This window comes from Bidens hawaiensis, unplaced genomic scaffold (genome assembly GCF_021521415.1).
Source record: "Bidens hawaiensis isolate Kalapana, Puna unplaced genomic scaffold, B.hawaiensis_p1.1 tig00000458_1, whole genome shotgun sequence".
NCBI classification, from domain to species: domain Eukaryota; kingdom Viridiplantae; phylum Streptophyta; class Magnoliopsida; order Asterales; family Asteraceae; genus Bidens; species Bidens hawaiensis.
Genome location: NW_027491030.1, coordinates 516,239 through 538,353, shown reverse-complemented (window position 1 = coordinate 538,353; position 22,115 = coordinate 516,239). Strand labels below are relative to the sequence as shown.

The 22,115-nt window shown below is 33.7% G+C and overlaps 1 non-coding gene across 1 annotated transcript; it reads right to left on the bottom strand.

Annotated features, from left to right (window-relative positions):
• Nucleotides 1–21,437: 21,437 nt before the first annotated feature.
• TRNAR-ACG (transfer RNA arginine (anticodon ACG)) lies at nucleotides 21,438–21,511 on the bottom strand. The gene has a single exon. It is a non-coding gene; the product is annotated as a tRNA-Arg (tRNA).
• Between the last annotated feature and the right edge of the window lie 604 nt (nucleotides 21,512–22,115).

Sequence of the window (22,115 nt, the reverse complement as noted above, 5' to 3'; positions counted from 1 at the left end):
ATCAAATTTGTAACTGTTGTAATAAAATCACATCATTTAATTAAAATTCACATCTACGTCAAAAAGAATGTGATAAAAAGGCCTTTAAAAACTAGTTGTGATAAAGGTTTTTGATGTCCAATCTTCATTCATTATTTAATTAAAAATCAATTCAAATTTGTAACTGTTGTAATAAAATCACATCATTTAATTAAAATTCACATCTACACAAGAAAGAATACGGTAAAAAAATCTTTAAAAACTAGTTGTAATAAAGTTTTCTAATGTCCAATCTTCACACGTCATTTAATTAAAAATCAAACCAAATCAAATTTGTAACTGAACCCGTGGGTAGAGGTGCACAATTTGGTTGCTTTGAGTTGAGACCGGCTTGGTTTGGTCAACAAAATTTAAAATCGGGCCATGATTGGTTTCGGTTCCGGTTCAAATCGATTTTTTCACAAATTTACGATCGGTTTCGGTTCGGCTTTTTTGACCGATTTTCGCCCGGTTTCGGTTCGGTTAACTGGCTTGGAAATGGTTTTGAGAAGAAAATTACACACCGGTTCCAAACCTACAGTTTCAATCAGTTTCAAACCGGTTTTTTCATAATTGATTTTAAACCGGTTCGGTTTTTGGGTCAGTTCGGTTAACCGTTTATTTGCCAAACTCTAACCATGGGTATGGATCAATTATATTTCACAATTCAATAACGGTAACCCTAGATCCATACTGCCCACTAGCACAAATCTTCAGGATACAATCAAAAACTTATGTAAAAAAAGAAGTAATTAAAAAGGCTGATTCAGATTGAACTGAATTATATTACTTTTGCCAAATTATTCGATCAAAATTTGAGGGAAGACAACAGCGAGATCAACTGAAACTAAATATTCCAATCATTGAAAAAATAGCAATTAGAAAATGAAAACAATCACCTTTTTTCGGTTGCTCCAAGCCTTTGATTCCTCATGTTTGTGCTTAAAGTTTTAGACAAATGAAGAAAGAATTGTATGTGCCGTTTAAGTTGTGGAAATGGTGCTTTATACTGAAATATATTAGGGCATTCTTGTTTTTTTTTTAATTTGGCCTTAATTTAAATATTAATGATGTCTATATGATATGATTCTTCTTTTATGTTTTAGGCCCAACAGTAGCAGCCTAACTTCATTGAAGATGTTGAGTTTTAACTCTTATCAATAATCAATCCGAGTTCTTAGGCAAATGTAAAGTTGTAAACCTCCATCAATAATCAAATATTGATATAAAAACACTTATCTGTAAATTTATAGTTGGTTATGTAAAACTAACGAAATGAAACTTAAATATTATATGACAAAAAAAATCATGAATGGTTTCCATAAACATATATTACCCAAATCTAGATGATTGGCGTTCCATGACCAAGAGCGAAAAAGTTGCATCACAAGGGAGGAAAGGAGCCTAGGTCAACCGGATCCGCGTATACGTTGTGCTATCCATTTGTCGAAAATTAATAGTTTTGGCGATAAAGTTAACTACCGTAAAGATCAAGCGCTTTAGTCAAAGATGGACATCTGAGAGATACCAGTTAACTATTCACAGGATTTGAAACCAAAAGTATGTGGATTGTTTTTTTTTTTGACAAGAAAATTTCTATTAACACAGCCCAAAAAAAGGCAAAACCACCCACAAACACCAATTACATAAACGTAAACCGACACCACGAATCCCAAGACAGGGAATACTTATCAAACCTATTAGAAAACCAGAAAAAACTTAGGGATTTAATCTCACTAATTAAATCACCCACCCTAACAATTTTACTGTCAAAAACACAATCATTCCTAGCTTTCCATATTCGCCAACAGCTGACAATCACAATACCTTGAAAAGCAGATTTAGCATATTCTTTAAGCCCAACATAATTATGCACCTCCATCAGATCCTCCATGGAGAAGGCAAAAAAATTATTAATACCACACCATGACGCAATAGCTTGCCAAATAATCGAAGCCACATAACAAGACGTGAACATATGCTCAACTGACTCGTCACCAGACTCGCATAAAACACAATTCGAGCGCCCCACCGAAATCTTCCTATACGATAACGCGTCAACAGTCGGAATTTTACCCAAAACAGCTCTCCAAGCGAAAATATTACATCTAACCGGAACCCATCTACACCACCGAAACGACCCCGAGCCACAGAAACCACTTTGGGCCCGAATAAGATTTTTAACTGTTCCGACAGAAAAACCACTAGACCCACCACCTACCCACCTCCAATAATCCTCTCCATCCGGAAACACCATCGGTGTAATAGAAGCTTCCATACTGCCAATTTCATCCAACACTATCGAATTCCTCTCACCATCTATCCAACTCCAATCAAACACCAAACCATTCGGCCCTTTAAAAACCCGATCCGAAACCAAACAATTTTTGAACCTTTCAAATTTAAAAGCATTACAATATACGTCCTTTAAGGGCACTGACGTCATCCAAGGATCCAACCAAAATTGAATCGTATCCCCCGAACGAACTTCTCCCTTAAAAAAATTCCGAAAAGGAACATTTCCGACTGAAAGCTTATTCACCTGTTTAGCTATATTAGCCCACACCCCATTACCCAACCTACCAATTGGTAACCCACCCCACCCAACCGACGACCTATGAATAGCGCAAATAACCCTCTTCCAAAGACCATTTTCACTCTTATACCTCCACAGCCACTTACTTATCAAAGCAACACTGGAAACACCAGTACTACAAATACCAAGACCCCCTTCCTTTATCGGCACCGCAACTCTCTCCCACGCAACCCAAAAGTATGTGGATTGTTAATCAAGAAAAATTATATAAACCTGAAATTGTAGTCAATCTAATTTCAAATATTTAATACTTGTTTTCCTTTTCTGACACAGAACAATTTTTTCTCAGAACATAAAAACCTTTCAAATATTTAAAATGATTTCAATTTCCAATGAATTTAAAATTACTGTAATCAATCTAATTTCGAATTTCAAATTGTAAATGGTGGAACTTGGTTTAACTTTTTGCTTTCTTTATTTGTGAATTCTTCAAAGAACTCGAATCTTTGAGCTTCTTTCAACAACCCTCTTTCAGCTTCTGATGTAAATAACCGAACCCAATCCACAGTAAGTACAGTTCAATTTTCACTTGAAGCGATATCCAAAAACAAATCGCCTTCAAATGGAAAATTGAACTAGAACCTGATCCTCACCATCTGAGGTATATGAATTGCGATGAATAACATTATGCAAATATGCAGATTGGTTTCTGATTAAACAGAACCAAGTTAATCGCAACCACCAGAATTGTTGCTCGGATGTTGATTCAGTTTATAGATGTAAACAAATATGCATATACCAATTCTGATACAAATGATCAGCTGATCAATGGTTTCCCTTCGATCACTTCCTTTTCTTGTTTTCCAGATGTTCTCTGATTGCTTCTTTAACCACCCAGATACCAAATGTTGGTAATCCAAGAGCAAATCAATATTGAATATAAACAAGATCAATACACGAGAAACAAATTTTAATAACAGAATTTTGATAATTACAATTGATCGAGCACATTGTTCCCTATTTACAAATTTGACCTTAAACATATTTACAGTGATTACACTAATAAGACCATATAAGTTTAGTTTAAGTCCAAAATTTTGTGTATCATGAATCACCGCTGTCCGCTGCATATTTGTTCACATTATCCTGGAAATTAAAGTAAAGGGCCTCCTCTTCCTTCCTTCAGCGTGAATCGTTCTTGCTATTAAACGTCTTGCGGATCTCCTCCAGTGTCTTCCCTACCCTTTATCATGTATTATATATCCAGTAAACTCAAACTCTGGGTGTTAAGATAGTTTGCAGCCTGAAATCACAAATCCAACAAAATAAATTAGCAAATTCACCTAATGAAACTTATATCTAAAATTAACTGAGATACAGCAGCAATCGAACCAAAATTGAACTGAATGTGTGCTCTGATCCACTTTCACAAATTCAGTATCAATCGAACCACTATACGGGGGAAGGCTATCTCGATGCTCCCAATATTCTTTAAAGACTTTTTTGGCCGAGGACTTCCATCATCATTGTTCTTCATACATAAAACTTGAGTGGTAAAAGTAAAACTGTGGAGGTCTAACACTCTGTAAAATAGCAATTTCATACCCATCAAACAAAATAATAATTGAAAAAATATATTTCTGTTCTGAAAAGTTTGTTGATGTCCATTCTTAACACATGTATAACTGTACAACCACACCAAGGATACAGCTCATGTAATTTGCACATATAATCACTGTGAAATCAAAATCATCGCTAACACAATCAAAATCAGTGCTGAAAAGGGCGATTCTGATTGAATTGAATTTCAGTTGCAAAATTATTAGATTATGTTACAGAAATAATATTTTGGGGGACATTCAAAAGCAGAAAATAACAGGTAGCGATCATATCCCAGAAACGAAGTGAAAATGAAATAATAATAATAATAATAATAATAATAATAATAATAATAATAATCACCTTTTCTTGTTAGGTTGAAGCCTTTGATTCGTCGTGATTTTTGATGCTTAGATGAAAAGAGAAGAGAAGTGCATCCGATCAGAGGGTGGTTTTATCTATACTATATAATCAAATGATACAACACATAATGCATTAAATTATAAGATATTATGGCACTTTTGTCTTTAGTCATATCAATGAACGGTTAGCTTCATGTTAGCTTCAACTATGTTAAAAATAAATTACATGTTTAGTACTTCAACTTCAATTAGTTTTTGTTAATTTATATAATACTTACACTTTTACCCCTTATTCTAAACAAACTACCCCACGAATTTTAAGCTGCCATAACTTTTTCACACGTTAATATTTTTCTAAAAAAAACTGCACAATAAAAACAAGCATTTTATTATCTTTAATTTGAGTATCATATTACTATAATTTATTAATTTTAGAAAAATTAGCATGTTACGTGATTATCAATTAGTGCCGGCAAAAGATCGGACATGTTCGGCTCATGGGTCATAACAAATTAAGTTCAGAACATGTCGATACAAAAAAATGGTTTATTTGGTTTGGTTCCCGATGGGTTCATGTTGAAAGAGGCGAGGTCAAAGAAAGCTTTGGGTTAAAACGATATTAGGTTAGAATGAGTTTCGCGTTAAAACGGGTTGGGTTAAAAAGTGGTCTACTTGAAAATATTGTACATTTCATCTTTGCTTTTTGATTTTTGTCCCCGGTTACACGCGTTCAGACATTAGTTACGCAGATGACTTTGTTTATGCGTACCAGATTACTCGCATGTAGGTGTTGCGTGACGCACTTACCAACACCGGTTACGCGTCTGATGTCACATTAAGCACACACCATCATCGGGATATGCACGTATTATTGCGAGGAACGTACTGACGCTGATAACGTTCGTGCGTATCCCGCTACATCGCGCATGTACCTAACTAGTACAAAATATATTTGGGTATTCATTATTTTTATTTTTATTTTTATTTTTTATTAGAATTGGGCTTAATTGCTTAATGTATATTTTTTGGGCCAGTAATTCCTTTCAAGAGGTATTTTTACCTGTTACAAAAACCAAGTCATAAATAAACTCAAGAAGTAAAAACGCAACCCACAAATGTTTAAACACCGCTTAGTTAATACATTTGTGAATTGGCATGTCGATTCACAAAGCACCAGTTCGGTATATATATATATATACTCCATGCAATCAATCACATTCTGTATATTCCCGTGTTATTTCTCGTCTAAAACCAACAACTATTGTATATTTTTTATTCAATTGCAAGAGCCCCTACAAATCCTTCTCGAATTGGATTACATCTATCAGTACATTGTTTATTTACTAATGTCGGTTTGTGAATGGTGTAAAAAAAACTTGTAATTTTACAGTAAATACTTACAATATAGCTTTCTCTCTATAAATGTAAGATATGCACCTGAATGAGTGAATGGAGATGAAACTGTAGCATTGATATTGCAATACCAGAAAGGTTGAACAATAGCTTATAATGTGTAAAAGTGGAGTAGTAGTAGAATGTTGGCATAATCTAGGTCCTGATCCTAAGAGACACAAAGCGAGATCGGATGGATCAGGATAAAAATAGCACGGCACTAATAAATATTAAGAACATTAAGTTGAGCAGATTCAGACGAGGGATAGAAGAAATTGAACAAGATGCATCAAGAAAGGTTATGAGCCCACCACACTTCCGTGCGCTCTAATCCGGACTATCAAAGATCTTCGCTAGGATTTACAAGAATTTTAGGAGTAAATAAAGATCGATATCACTCTCTCTTGGATATCACGCCGTAATCTTGATCCATCAGAAGGGCCTATCTCGCTTTCTCTATTTGGATCTGGACAGTCAACCCATGATCTAGATCTAGACTATCAAGAACTATACTAGGATTTTACATATAGAAAAGTGTTGGAAGTGATTCACAAAGAAAAGTGTTGGAAGTGATTCACAAAGTATATAACGAAAGTATTTCACAAATTTGGTTCTAATGATCAAGAGATAATTGAAAGAACTTGGTGTCATATACGATCACCGTGATACAATATAAATACAGTACCAAGATGGCAGTTATGTAATGTAAAAGACAGCTACAAATGAACCGACACTGTTTACATATTAGACTAATATGAGTACAGTTAAACAGTCTTAAGTACTAAATGCAAGAAATACATAAATGGTAGAAGTGTTAACAAACTAAATAATTACATAACATAATTATAATGAGAATTTTATCCTCGTCTTATAAATACATCGTATTTCGGTCTCTCCTGATCTCATCTCATCATCCTCAGGCCCGTTTCTGTTTCCTTGCAAAGGATATCTCCCTCACCCTTCTTTTTTCTTCTTCCCCGTCATGCACCAGCACAATAGCGAGGAGAAGTCCACTTTTATATGCCTGCCGATGGCCCAAAAAAGAGATCATTATGCAGGAGAACCTTTCCCAGCATGGACTGAGCAGCTTGATTTTCAGCTCGAGCACATAAGCAAAGAAGGTCCTTCAAATGTCCGTGTGCCCGATAACCATCCACGGAGCTTCTCTCAAAATTTACAGCCTTCAACGAGGCAGTGTTTTGAGTTAGACGGCTAAATCTTTGAGATGTGGCTGCAAAGCAGGCGAGATCAGTCACCCCATTGGCTGATGTCGCCAAAAGAGTAATAATAAAGCTCCATATTTCATCACTAAGATGATAAAACACTGCCACATTAACAGGGTACTCATTAACAAACACAGTAGGCCATATTTTATTGGAGTAAAAAAAGTAAAGTGTTGAAAAATGGTCCAATTTGGATTACAATCTAAATATAAAAAAAATACCACAATGCATTTTTAGCATAAAAATCTGGGTTTTTTTTTCATGATTATCTTTTTTAAAACTGTTTTCATGACAAATGCGAAGCAAAACTAAAAAAAAATGACAGTAAATGTGTAGCAAATTTTGTGTAACAACCGATCGAAAAAGCGTAGGAACTTTGTCCATATACATTTTTCACAAATTCATTCATTAGAATTACATGAATAGAATAAACCACCAGAGTGACGTTATAATATGTGTTATATTCTCACCATTTTCTTTAAAGACTTTATTGGCCATTGATTTCCATCTTCATTCGTGCATGTATTTTGAGGAGTAAAATCGTGGAGGTCGAATTCGCTGTAAACAAAAAACTTCATTCCAATCAAACACAAATAGGTAATTAAGCTCAAATCTGGACATAAAATCATAATTGACACGACATATATATTCCGATTTTGGATCGAATCAACTTTCAGTTGCCAAATTATTCTATCAACATAACAGAAAGATTTTTTGTTTATGGACAATCGACATTGCAGATGAGTTAATTCCAATTGCTGAAAGATATGTCGTGTCGATCATATACCAGAAACGAAAATAAATGAAATAATCATGTACCTTCTTTTGACAGCTCGAACAATTTGATTCCTCATGTTGGTAATTAGACGAAGAAATAGCTTGTAGCAGCCGTTGTATAAAATAACTTACTTGTAGCGACCATGATTTTATACAGGAAAATATTAGGGCATTCAGGTGTTTTTGTATGAATTGGGCTTAATTGGTTGTTTTATATATTTTGGGCCATTGATTTCTCTCAAGAGATATTTTTACCTGATACATTGAACCAAGTCAAAAATAAATTCAATGCACCCATAATTAGTTGTACAAAAAATTCGTTATTTACTTTTAACCATTTTTAATATGGAATATAAGCAGATGAAATCGTACATCAATAAAAAATAATGTATGTAAAGTCAATCCACTTTCTTGAGGAGGTTTCCACTCCAAGCGACGTACTAAGCTTAGTCGCATATCAACGGTTCCTTATTGATATTCCTAAGACGAATGTCAACATGCATACTTTGGATTACCCAACAAATATGGGGTGTTCGCTACGTTTAAATTCGCTAGTTCGCAACTCTATTATGAGGATGATGATGTCATTCCAAGTTTGAGGTGCGGCTTTCTTCACTATGAAGACTATGATGGAAACCTCGTTCAACAATTTGGAGCGGTCTACTTAAATTGGATGCGGTGCCGTTTCGACCAACTCCTTCTTGATCGGTTCGTTAGATCTCTAAATATACATAACTTTTAAAATTGGCATAATTATTAAGAGTTCAACTTATATTCTATATAAAGTCATGTTTATTACAAACTATCATGCATGACACAAGCTCTTGCATTCATATCTGTATTTTAGGTACAGTTTAGACGATTTATGATCTAGGGATGTGGACCTTTACCATATAAAATTTATATGAGGGTTTGTAATGTTTTAAAATCAAGACACACAATCCAATATTTGACTGCACATATGCAACATGTGTCTCTTAAATTCAACATGATTGGAGGAAATGTTTTCTTTCCAATCTGGAACAGAGCGTTTAGGAAGGAAAGAGAGAGATGGTAAAAAAATTTGTTGTGTTCTCAAGTTTCTTTTAAGGAAAATGAAGGGAAAAAAACAATAGGGGTGTGCCAGAGTATTATTAAAGAAAAGAAAAGGAGAAAAAGTGAGACAAAACTAAAAGGAAAATAAGGGAATTTATTTCATTTCAAATTGAAAGAATTATAAGAAAGGAAAAGTGGAGATAAAAGAGAAGTGAACAAAAAGAAAATATAAGAATGAAAAAACTTTATTTTCCTCTCATTTCCTTCCTTAATAAATGAACTTAGAACACTGCGTAAGATTCATTAAACCCTATTCAAAACCGAGTCTTCTTTTTCTACGGTTCTTGATTCCTCGCTTCAATAGCTCCTCAAATCGATTCACGTATTTTGCAAAGATTCACCTCAAATCAATTCACGCTCAATAACATAATTTCCACAAGTCGATTTATAGTTCATAATTTCCGATTGGGTGTCCTTTGCCAAGTCCGGAACAATTCAGAATAATACTATTATTGGTTTAAAGCATTAATTAGTAATTGTTGTTAATCTTTTCTTTTTCTTTTTTTGTATATATATTTATTGATTTATTTTTTCTGTTATAGTTGCTTACTATTGATATATTTTATTATTTTTTTTAAACTTAGTATTATTTTTGACTTTCCTAACATCAAAGAGTCATGCATCTTTTGCCTTAAGTAAAGCTTCAAGAATCTGAACATTCATTTGTTGATCTTGATGAAAGTAAGCAACAAGGTGAGTAAATAATTATAATATGCATTTCCTTCTTTAATCGTTAGTACAATATACCTAGCTATGATGCACGGGGACGGCTTGGAGAGTTGCATACCGGTCCCGAGGACGGCGTGGGGACGGAAACGCGTTAGAAACATTTCCTAAACGACCCCGTTAAATGGGGACGGTCAACCAACGATTCCACACCTTTGGGGACGGTAAAAAACCGTTTCATGGACGTCTCGTATTATTTTTAGGGTTGTATGGGTGAAGAAAACAAGGTCGGAAAAGTTTTCCAGTGGCTTCAGTGTCATTCGAAAACAACTTATTGCTCTAATACAAGAAGGGTAAATGATGAAGGAGAAACAAATAAATAATATTTAAAAAGAAAGCACAATTCTCAACCTTGAAAAAAGAAGAGCATAGATGTTTATTTAGTTTTTTTATTTCTCTCCTTATTCCATTTAGTATAAAATGAGTTTATATATTTTTATTAAACTTTGATAGATTACTCTATTGAATTCACCATAAATATAAGTTCTTGTAAATCAAAATTTCTTAATAAAGTTGATAAATATAAATGTCGTTCGGGAAAAAAAGTTAAGAAATATAAATATTGGTTTATGAATCAGTACAAATAATAACTTTATAAACTTTCTTTATTATATTTTTATACTTCTATATATATCGATTTTGGACTTGTTTAATATATTTTTATTTTTTAAAATTTTTTTTGCCGTACATGCATCTTAGTTTTTCAAGTTTTGGCGTTCCCAGTACCCGTACCCTAGTCCTGTACCCGCTCCCATGCTACATAGCAATATACTATAATGATCACATCTTTTAATAAATGCTTTAAAATTATAATTTCCAAAAATCAAAAGCCGTTACACACGATTCGGTTCCCGGTTTGACCTAAAAACCGTGAAAACTGAACCGTGAACACCCTTAGTTCAACGGAACCGGGTCCGATTCTGGGTCGAGTTCAAAACTGAGTTTTATGCCCACCTCTACTCACTATTAATGTATTTTTAGGGTATTTTAGGTGGGTTGACGCCATCCTTTTAAGTTTAAGAGAAGATAATTTTTCGTTGCCGTTTGTTTTGAACAATCAACAGCAAGAGTTGATATGTATTTGAAAGGCGTAGTATTTACACATGAGCAACTGTATATTAGATAACGACGGTAAAATTACAAAAAAAAAATTAGCAAAAGTTGTCTATATGAAAATATTTGGAAGCTTATAATGGATTTTGTATTAATGTTTCTTATTTTTTTAATTAAGTTTATTATATAACTTCATTATTTGTAATTTATGTAGCTTAATAGTAGATGTTACTTGATCATTTGTTGCGTTATTTTAATGTATAATTTCATATTATAATTTTTATACACCTACTAATCAGTCTACTATCAAACAATACGTTAAATTGTTTAATCATATTATTATCATATGTTCATATGAATACATAATTCACAATCTCTTCAAATATACAAACATATATGTTTAGTTAACGTCTTATACAACTTAGCTCGTGTTATACACGAAACATTAAAAAATTATTCATTTAAAAAAAATGGTGGAATAGATTTAACCCAAGAAATAAGCACGATGGCCATTCTTCAATTTCTCTTACTTTTGTGGATGTCTAACTAACTATTTGTTTTCTATTTTAAATTACGGAGAAAAACAAAACAATGAATTATTCAAGTCCATCAAATATGACAAATTCATAACTCAACTAACATCTCTAATCAACATCAGTATCTGAACTCGCTAATTAGATTATGTTATCAATTGACAAGATCTGATGTTTATTCTGATCAGATCTGGATCGATAAGCGCGTGTACATGTTCTTGGATATTGATAAAGATGACTACGTTGAACTACCAATCAACCAAATAATGCTAATCAAATGTGGGATTCAATAATTTTGATAGAATTTTAAGAAAGATGGTTATTATTGATTTTGATAGAAATTACAAGAACGATTACAATTGAAACACACACACACACACACACAAACCTACCCTAGGTATTTTGCTTACAGAGTTGTCAAGAAACTCTACACGAGTCCGCCCACCCACCCTGGCCTCTTGCTTCTGATCAAGAAACATCGGTGGACAGTGACCAAACCGTGGGCTATGAAGATTATATCCCAATTTCAGTACGGGGATCAACCCCTTCCCCGATGGCTCTTGATCCCATTGAAAGTAACTCTTCCGCTAAATCTGGAGCTATTCATCCTCATAACGAACCGAAAATGACGGATGAAGAACAGGAGGGAAGGATATCTTGGTTATCACCATTTTCTTTAAAGACTTTGTTGGCCAAATATTTCCATCATCATTGTTCTTAACACATGTATATTGAGGGGTAAAATCGTGGCGGTCGAACTCTCTGTAAAATAGCAATTTCAGTTCCATCAAACATAAATGTGTAATTAAGCTACAAGTCAGACAAGAAATATATGAAAAAGAAAATAACAGTATCATTGTTCTAAGAAATGCTGAAGTAAACAGAAGAAAAATAAAATAAAGAAAATTATGCCCCAAAACGACTCTCGCAGATTCTTTTAAAATCACAAGACTAGCTTATTTGAAAAGGCGATTCTGATCGGATCGAATTTCATTTCTCAAATTATTAAATCAACATTTGAGGGAATATAAATGCATCAGTTACACAAAAAAAATATCTTTTTTGGGGACAATTCAAACATTGCAGAAACGAAATGATAATCACCTTCTTTGGATAGATTGAAGCATTTTGCTTCTTTGTGTTGATGTTAGACGGAAGAAAGGAATGAAGAGCTAGCGCAGCCGTACGTAGATTATCTTGGGTTGCAGAAGTTATATTATGGTGTTTTATATAACAAGATATATTAGGGCATTCATGTTTTTTGGTTGGGTTGGGCTTAATTGTTTATTATACATTTTTTGGGCCATTGATTCCTCTCTAGAAATACTTTACCTAATACAACATATGTTAATTTTGATATAGAATAAGCAAATCGAAATGTGTAGATTTATTATTTATATCAGATAATCAGATATTGAGGCAAAACACTGTATTTAAATGAATTGTAAATTAGGTACAAGGGACAAGGAACTTCAACATTTTAGCATAAAATCATGAATGGTTTCCGAAAATATTACCCAAGTTGAGACGAAAGAAAATATCACGATGAAGGGCATATAAGTTGCATTGTGGGAGAGGAAAGGCATATTAGTTAACAATGTGAAACGATTCAAGTGTTTGTTACAAAGATTTACAACTATAATTGGTGAATAATTAATGCAATTAGCGTGTGCCAATAAATAAGTTTACAGTTAAATTATCACAAAAGTCTTAGTTACGAAAAACCAATCACAAAGTAAAATTCACTTCCATAAGTGTAATTTAGATCATAACTGAAATCGTGTAGTTTCATTACTTGTGAAGGACTTGAATTTTTCACTTTTGGTTTTGGGACAAGGTATGGATTCGATATCATTTACTCCATTTAGTCAACATATTAAATCTTTAAATGCTAATAGATGTTGGGTTTCATCTGTTCTAATTATTTCTTTACAAAAATGATAGCTTTAGATAAATACCTTGTGTGAGTAAATTGCAGGCTGTATTGATTGTTTTGTTTGGATTTACAAAATTATAGGTCATATATACTAACTGTATTTACATAATGTGTCATTTTACTAATACCAATTACAAATGTGATTGCAATATTCCCTCGCAAGCTAAGGTCGGGAAATGACCTATAGCTTGGAATATAAAGATAAGAATTTGTGTCTTGGCAAGGGTTCTATAAAGATGTCTAAAACTTGATTTGCCTTTAAGAACCTCATTTATAGTTTTCCTCTTGCAGCGTGTTCACGAACAAAGTGATAATCAACTTTGTAGGTCCTTAGAACGAATCAAACAACAAAGTTCTTGGATCAATCTCACTACTAGCTAGCGGAAATCACTATTAGAGAACCGAGATCTTGTTTTGTTTGGTTGGTTATTTACCCAAAGTAGAAAGGAAGGAGAGAATAGAGAGGAATCGGTGAATGGATAAGGCAATGGTTTTGCAAAAGGTTGGTGCTAGCATGTACATGCTTGGCTTTGTTTACATGGCTTTGGGCCCAAACAAAAATAAACAAAACCGAAAGCTACTAAAGTACATCGTAAATGTAACAAACATATACAAAAGACTAATATACAAAATAAGGCTCTACAAACTTTAGTGTGCATTCTTCATGCGTGAAAGGGTGGGTTTGTAGTAAGATAGGTTGCACCAAGATTGTCGCACCATAGGGTGGGGGGCATCTTTTGTATATGCCCAAAGTTCTTTTAGAAGAGTTTCGAGCTAGGTTAATTCTGCCACAACTAGAACTTTCTCTTAAGTTACTGTATATGATCGGGAAACTATTTTATACTTTCGTGTAATCTAGGAGACGATGTTAGAATCCATGTATATGGAAAATCCCAAGTGGATTGGCAGTCATTTGGCCAGGCCACCCAATTGGCATAAGAGAAGGCAAGTAAATACGAAGTTCCTTACCAATGTGTATTAGTGAAGGCCTGAAGTTGAGAACCCGAGTTGCGATGGATATGCAAGTCGTGATTCAACCATCCACTCCAACCCAAATTTACCCTATTTATACTTATACATGCTTAGGTTTAGCTCAAATATCTTGAGCATAAACCAACAGTTCGTATAGAGTGTATTGTATTTTAAATTACGTGTTCCATAGAAAATAATCATTTAATTTTAGATATGGAAACAAACAAAAATCTAGTCTATAAATGGCAATTGATATGGAAACATAAAAAATCTCGTCTAGAAGTGCTAATTACATTACCTAATTCTTAACACGATTAGCATAGTTTTATTCTCATTTAATTTACAGATATACAATACCTTTTTTCCCTTGTCAAATATGGTTCTAAAATTTGTATTATATATTTACATAAACAAAAAAAACTTATATGGATTTTTAGAGCATTAAAACTGATATCTTGGGTGGCAATTGGATACAAGAAGCCAGAATCATGGTAAAATTGTGAGACGGAACCATAGCTCGCTATAGATCTGCTTATTCATTTCTGTCTGCACTTGTTGGTGGTGGAGACATAAATACTCTTGCTTCAGTTTGTAAAAATTAACCAAAAGAATCCCTACTTGACAATTAACCTTACAAGCTGAGGCGAATCTAAGAAATTTCGCTAGGATGGGCACAAAATAATCGGGTAAAAGATGGGTATGGTCAAAGGCAATATATAGGGATTTCCAAATCATTATGAAGGTTCAAAGCAAAAAAGAACTTTCAGGACCCTTTCCCGACTTTCCATAAAAAAAATTATATATTTGATAACGCTGAAATTATAAAAGTTTTACTTTTACAAAATTGTTAAAAATTCAAAGATGAAAACTAAATATGTTTTCACACAAACAAAACAAAACAAAACAATCAATGCAAATGATAAATGCTTTTTGTTAGATAAGATTTCAAAAATGATAACAAATTAAAAAAAAACAATAATATATATATAAAAATGACGAATAAAATAGTTAAATACAACATAACTTAAACAATATAAAATATGTAATTCGTATACAATTTTTAAACTCAAATTTATATATAATAATAATAGTTAATTAATTAAAATTTTAGTGGATAAACGCTACCTACTACTTTATTAAAATGAATAATTTTTGAAAAATTAATGGTCACAAAATGTAAAAAAATACTAGTGTCTTGGAAATAGTAAAAAGAAATAGAATTTAATTAATATGAAATAGTATTCAATCACTTTTTAACCACAAGAAACCCACCTTCTTATTCTTAATCTTCTACACTTCTATCTTCTATTTTTTTTCCTATGTATAGCTCTCACTTACACTTTTATTCATGCTTAATGAGAGAATAGTTAATAGTTAAAGTTTCAAGAGTGTTTTACTGTAGCATAAAAATCTGACGATTGGAGGGTGGTCACTTGAGCTTTATCAAGAATATCGGGCTATTAAACATATTAAAAACATAGGTTGAATACGGGTTCGACGGTGGGCCAAAGGTCCACCGTCATTTGGCCTTGAATCCGCCCATGCATTGGAGACTAGGTATGTAATAAAACACAACTGGGTATGTTAAAGAAGTTACAATTCACGAAGCAAGTGCTTGTAAGCAGGGGTGGATTCAAGGTCAAATGACGGTAACCTATGTTCTTAGTGTGGTTAATAGCCCTATATTCTTGATAAAGATCAAGTGCCCACCCTTCAATCGTCGGATTTTATGCTACGGCAAAGCTCTATTGAACCTTTAACTCTTAACTATTCTCTCATTAAGCATGAATAAAAATGTAAGTGAGAGCTATATAGAGGGGGGATAGAGACAGAGGGAAGTGTAGAAGATGGAGAATAAGGGGTTGGGTTTCATGTGTTTAAAAAAGTGATTGAGTACTATTTCATATTAATTAAATTCTTTTTTCTTTACTATTTCCAAGACATTAGTTTTTTTTTTTTACATTTTGTGGCCATTAATTTTCAAAAATTATTCATTTTAATAAAGAAGTAGATATCGTTTATACATTAAAATTTTAATTAATTAACTATTACTATTATTATTATTATTATAATTATAAGTTTGAGTTTAAAATTGTATACGAATTACATATTTTATATTGTTTAAGTTATGTTGTATTTAACTATTTTATTTGTCATTTTATATATACTATTGTTTTTTTTAATTATTATCATTTTTAAAATCTTATCTAACAAAAAACATTTATCATTTGCATTGATTGTTTTGTTTTGTTTGTGTGAAACCATTTAGTTTTCATCTATGAATTTTTAACAATTTAGTAAAAGTAAAACTTTTATTTCAGCGTTTACAAATATATATAATTTTTTTATGGAAAGTTAGGAAAAGGCTTGGAAGTTCTTTTATGCTTCGAACCTTCATAATGATTTGGAAACCCCTATGTCTTTGACCATACCCATTTTTTTACCCGATTAGTTTGTGCCCATCCTAGCAAAAATTCATGAATCCGCCTCAGCTCCAATGGTTAAGAAATAGTGAATCAGTTGGATAACTTGTAAAAGTAATTAAAATATCATAGTCGTTGCGTTACTAGATTAAGAAGCTCTTGAGGATGAGCTAGAATAACTAAATTGTCTAGAGGGAGTCCGATTATTTAGAGTAATTTGATTTAGAAAGTGTTTCTTGTCTTCTTTACAAATTGAGTTGAGTTTGAAAGAAGGTCGCCCTTTACTTTAATTCAACGTTTTGAAACCCGGCCCGGCCGGTCGAACCGGTCCGACCGGGACCGGGACTAATATCGGTCCGGGTCGACGTGTACAGCCCGTTTTCTAATAGACCGGCCGGTTCTCGCGGGCGGCGGTTGGACCGGACCCGGTGACCCGGCGATAGGACCGGCAAGTTTGTTATTTTCTTTCTTTTTTTTAATAATCAGATCTCCATGTCATTTACCAAGCACTCAAACCGTTGTTGCTTACTTCGCCACTTCCTAGCCGCCCTCTAAATTGGCAATTTTTCGGCGATATATACAATATCATACTTACCAAAATAATTGTGGTAAAGATGATCTTTGATGAAGATCTGAAAAGGATTTGCGATGAAGATGAAGATCTTGTAAAGATTTAAAGAAAGATATATGTGTGATGTAGTGATTTTGATTATGTCACTAAATAAACATTGAATGTTATGTTTGTGTTGAGGCCGGCAGTTACAAGCAGTAGCATCAAAAAGCTTAAACAATATCAGACCCTAAATAACCCATTTTTGTATAAGTTACACTTTTTACCTTGGAATTATGGTTTTATTAAAATTAGCCCTAAACTTGTACTAATGTTTAGTTGTTTTATTTGTTTGTCTTTTAAGTTTTATCTTTGATACAAAAACTTGATTAAACATGTCTACTTTTATAAGATTTTTACATATCAATGGTTTGAGACTAAGAGTGGATGTATGTTTTGAATTTTAAGATTATGAAGCTTCATGAAATTCGGTTATTTTTTATATATAAATTATATGTGTATATATATACTGTATTTATGACGTCATCCGGGTCAACACCGGTCCGCCCTCCCAGGTCGCTCCGACCATTGACCCGGTAAGACGTCCGGGTTGACGTCCGAGCCGGGTCTGAAAACATTGCTTTAATTTCTTATTTGTTGACGCCTACATCTGAAAAGAAAAACAATAGTAAGAGAATATTTTGAACTTCAAATCAAGAATCAAAATTTATACACAAAGAAAACTTTAAGAATCATTTACCTTGCAGGAAGTAAAAGACTCGCTCACCGTCTTTAAGTACATGCCAAACACATGCCTTTTGATGCTACTCTAGGTGATGAATGTTGGCAAATTCATATTGCAATTTAAGAACTTCCAAGGGACATATGTAGTGATTTGTGATGGTGTTTCAACAAGGAATCAGAACTCCAATCAGTTTGATTTGTGATTTCTAAATTTGAAACAAACACCAAGTTTCAGATCGATAGTTTTTTCTTTTTCTTCACTTGGATCAATTAACCATATTCTGATACCACTGTTGGCAAATCAGATTCAGAATTGAAAACAAACACTTGCACTTGAATTTCTTAATACAATTATACATACATCTGATCGATCGACATGATACATGATGAGTTTATATAATCCTAATTCAGTAATTCTAGAAGACGCATACAACGTTTGACTTTGACATACTTGACCCCTAAACTTTACATATATACACACTATCACTAAAACATACTTGCTGATAATATCTAAAAGGTCCTTATATTTAGTTTATACTGTCTACACACTTGCACTTGCCGGTTCGGAGAAAACACAAGCAATCATTTTTATCTGGTTGAATCAGGAACTTCATGCTATAATTCCGACAATGTCAACCAGTGCATCAACTCCTGGTGGTGGAAAGAATCGTTCCAGATCGCCGAAGAACTGCTGATGACTGATAAATATCAATACAAACTTTATCAGATAAATAACAAGAAGCAATAATATTATTACAGTAAATATTATTATCAATTGTAATTAAAATGTGTAATATTATTTGGAATAAATAAATTTTGAAGTTTGTAATATACTACGGGTAACATAATTCAATGTTATTATCTTATTACCCAAGCCGCACCAGATTTGTTCTGAATACATACCCAAACCACACCAGATTTGTTATGAAATTTAAATGATTGTAAACTCTTTTTAAAAGAAAAAAACAAAATGTATCACCAAAACTAATAAACACACCTAAAAGCAAGTTGATTCCAGTGCGTCAAACCGTTGCAGCGGCGGGGTGACGTGTTGAATGTTCCAGCATGCTTCGCTGCTCGCCATTTTCTTTAAAGACTTTATTAGCCAAGTATTTCCATCATCGTGGTTCTTCATAAATGAATGTTGAGGGGAAAAATTATGGAGGTACAACTCTCTGTAAAATAGCAAGTTCATTCCCATCAAACATAAATGTGTAATTAAGCTTAAAATCAGACAAGAATAGTAGGAAACAAGTATATATATTCGACCATTGTCTGTTTTCAGAAGTTGAATATAAAATTATCATTTTCTAGACACAATCAAAATTTTAGGAATAAAAAGATTTATTTTAATTAAAAGGGTGATTTTCTGATTGTATCGAATTTTATATGCCAAATTATTCGATCAACATTTGAGGATATTCCAATTGGTGAAAAATAACATATAGCAGAAACAAAATGAAAATGAAATATATACCTAGATTGAAGCATTTGGTTCGTTGGTGTTGGTGCTTAATTAGACGAATGAGGAGCGGCCGTAGAAAAAAGTTAATCATAGAAAGGGTGATTTTATACAGAGATAAATTAGGGCATTCATGTTTTTTGTTTTGAATTGGGCTTTTGTTTATTATACAATTTTTGGGCCATTGATTCCCATAGATAATTTTTATACATAAGAATAAGAACTATGTCATAAATAAACTCAAGAAGCATAAATGCGCCTATGAAGAATCTATAACTGGTTGTATAAAAAATCTGTCAAATATGTTATTTTTTAACCGGAATCAAAAGGTCTTACTTTTTTCCAATTTCTTGATATTCCCCAACATGAATGTCAGCATTGGCGAAGTATAGTTGGGCCCGGGGTGGCCCCGCCACCTGTTTGTTTGCCCAATAGTGTAAATTTACCCGTTTTCGGCCGAAAAGTTGAGCCCGGCCCCCTCGTTTGTGAAATTTTGTATACATTTTGAGCTCGCCCCCATCTTCGCCACTTAATGTCAACATGTTGAATTACGGTTTCCGCTCTGTTTAAATTTGCTAAATAGCAACCTTGTTACGAGGATGATGATGTCATTCCAACTTTGAGGACATGGAAACTACTATGGAAACCCAGGTCAGCAATATGTGTTGGTGGTCTGCGCACATAGTGCACAACAAGAGGCAAGTTAGCTAATTTGGGGTGCCTTGTTTTTTGTTGGAGAGGTTAACTTTAATTAGAGGATAGTCGTCATTTCCACCAGCATCTTCTTGATCGGTTCATTAGATCCCAAATTTAAAAAGCTAAAATACAATCAAGATAACTTTAAGAGTTCAACTTATTTTCAACATAAACTCATGCTTTGTTAGAAACTATCGCGACGCAAGCTCTTGCGTTCATATCCGTATTTTAAATACCAGCTTGACGATATTATGATACATGGATATGGACCTTAACAGATAAAAGCATCAGGGTTTGTAACCTTCACCAGATAACGAATAATGGATTGTGGCGAGACAAGAATATGAGGGTTTGCAACCTTCATCCACAACTTTGAGAAAATACCATATTTGAACCCAAAAAAAAAAGTACGAGCCGTACACTTGTGAATTAAATGAGAATAAAACTGTTGTATACATGTAAAGAATTAGGTCTTGTAATTAGCATTTCTAGACTAGATTTTTGTTTCTTCTAATAGAAATTGTCACTTGCAGACTATATTTTTGTTTGTTTCGATATACCAATTTGTTATTTTATCTTTGAAGTGTTTGAGCTAGACCAAAAGCATGGTTACATAAGGTCAAGTTGGTTGGATGGTTGGGACGGAGCATGATCTCAACACACACCTAGGGCAGTTTGGTTCGCGTACATAAAGTTTTTAAACGGAATTGAATGGAATCTTCTGAAAACTGATAAGGTATTTGGTTTGATTAGTTCAAAACTTCATTTCTTTCTATAGGTTGCTGGATCATATGGGTGGGCATAGAATCTAGCAAGGTGTGCTTCCTCGAGTTCTACCATAGTTTTGTTTGCAAAATCATTGATACCTTTTGATTCTCCCATCGAAAGTCTTCTTGAAGTTAAATATGTCCCTCGACACATGTTTATATTCCTTAAACCAAAAATTGCTCTAAACTAAGTATGTTATTGTTTTATTTCTGAATGTAACTAAGACATGAGATAATCCCCCCCCCCCCCTTCCCGCCAACCGATACCTTTACTTTCCCGACACCATGGATACAGACAAATTATTTTGTTCATTTGTTTGCATTAATCAGAAGTTATGCTTAAACACTTCGAACTTCTTCTGGTTTCATACATATAGTATTTAGCTTTGGGATTGACATACCGAATAAAGTTCCACTCTCCTACATCATTACTATTAACGGTATAATCAATATTAACCTAGGAAGATTTAAGATAAACATACTTACTTGGATGGAATGCTTTCCATAGCCCGCTATCCCGATCATGATTTTCCTACCCCCAGAGGGAAAGGCCCTTCCCTTTTGGGCCGGTCGTGGGCGAGGAGGGATTCGAACCCCCGACACCGTGGTTCGTAGCCACGTGCTCTAATCCTCTGAGCTACAGGCCCCACTGCGTCTCCGCTGGATCTGTTCCCGGAAGTACCCTCAAAAAAAGGAACCTTTGCTCTCCCCAGCCATTTCGGGTTAAGAAGATATCAAAGCGCCTTTATCTCTACTTTATCTCTATAAGAACGGCGCGTTCCAAGGTGTGAAGTGGGAGAGAAGGGATGTCATAATTGGGGTTTTGAATAAGACGACCTTTTTATTTTTCATTTTTTTTTTCATATTGAAAAAGTATGAAGAACGGGAGGTGTGAAGTTTTTTATCATCCTGGCGTCGAGCTATTTTTCCGCAGGACCTCCCCTACAGTATCGTCACCGCAGTAGAGTTTAACCACCAAGTTCGGGATGGGTTGGTGTGGTTCCTCTACGCCTAGGACACCAGAATATCGAACCATGAACGAAGAAAGGCATGAGATAAAACGATGTGCCCAAATACATTACAAAAACACCTGTTGGTACATGTGTGTCAGTAGTTCATAGTCTAGCATTTGTAATCGAGTCTGTAATGTAATTATGTTTTGTTTATGATTGTTTTGTAATATGCGAAGTTGTCAACAAGTTCGCTATGGCGAACTTGTTGAATCAGCGAAGTTATGGACAACTTCGCCAA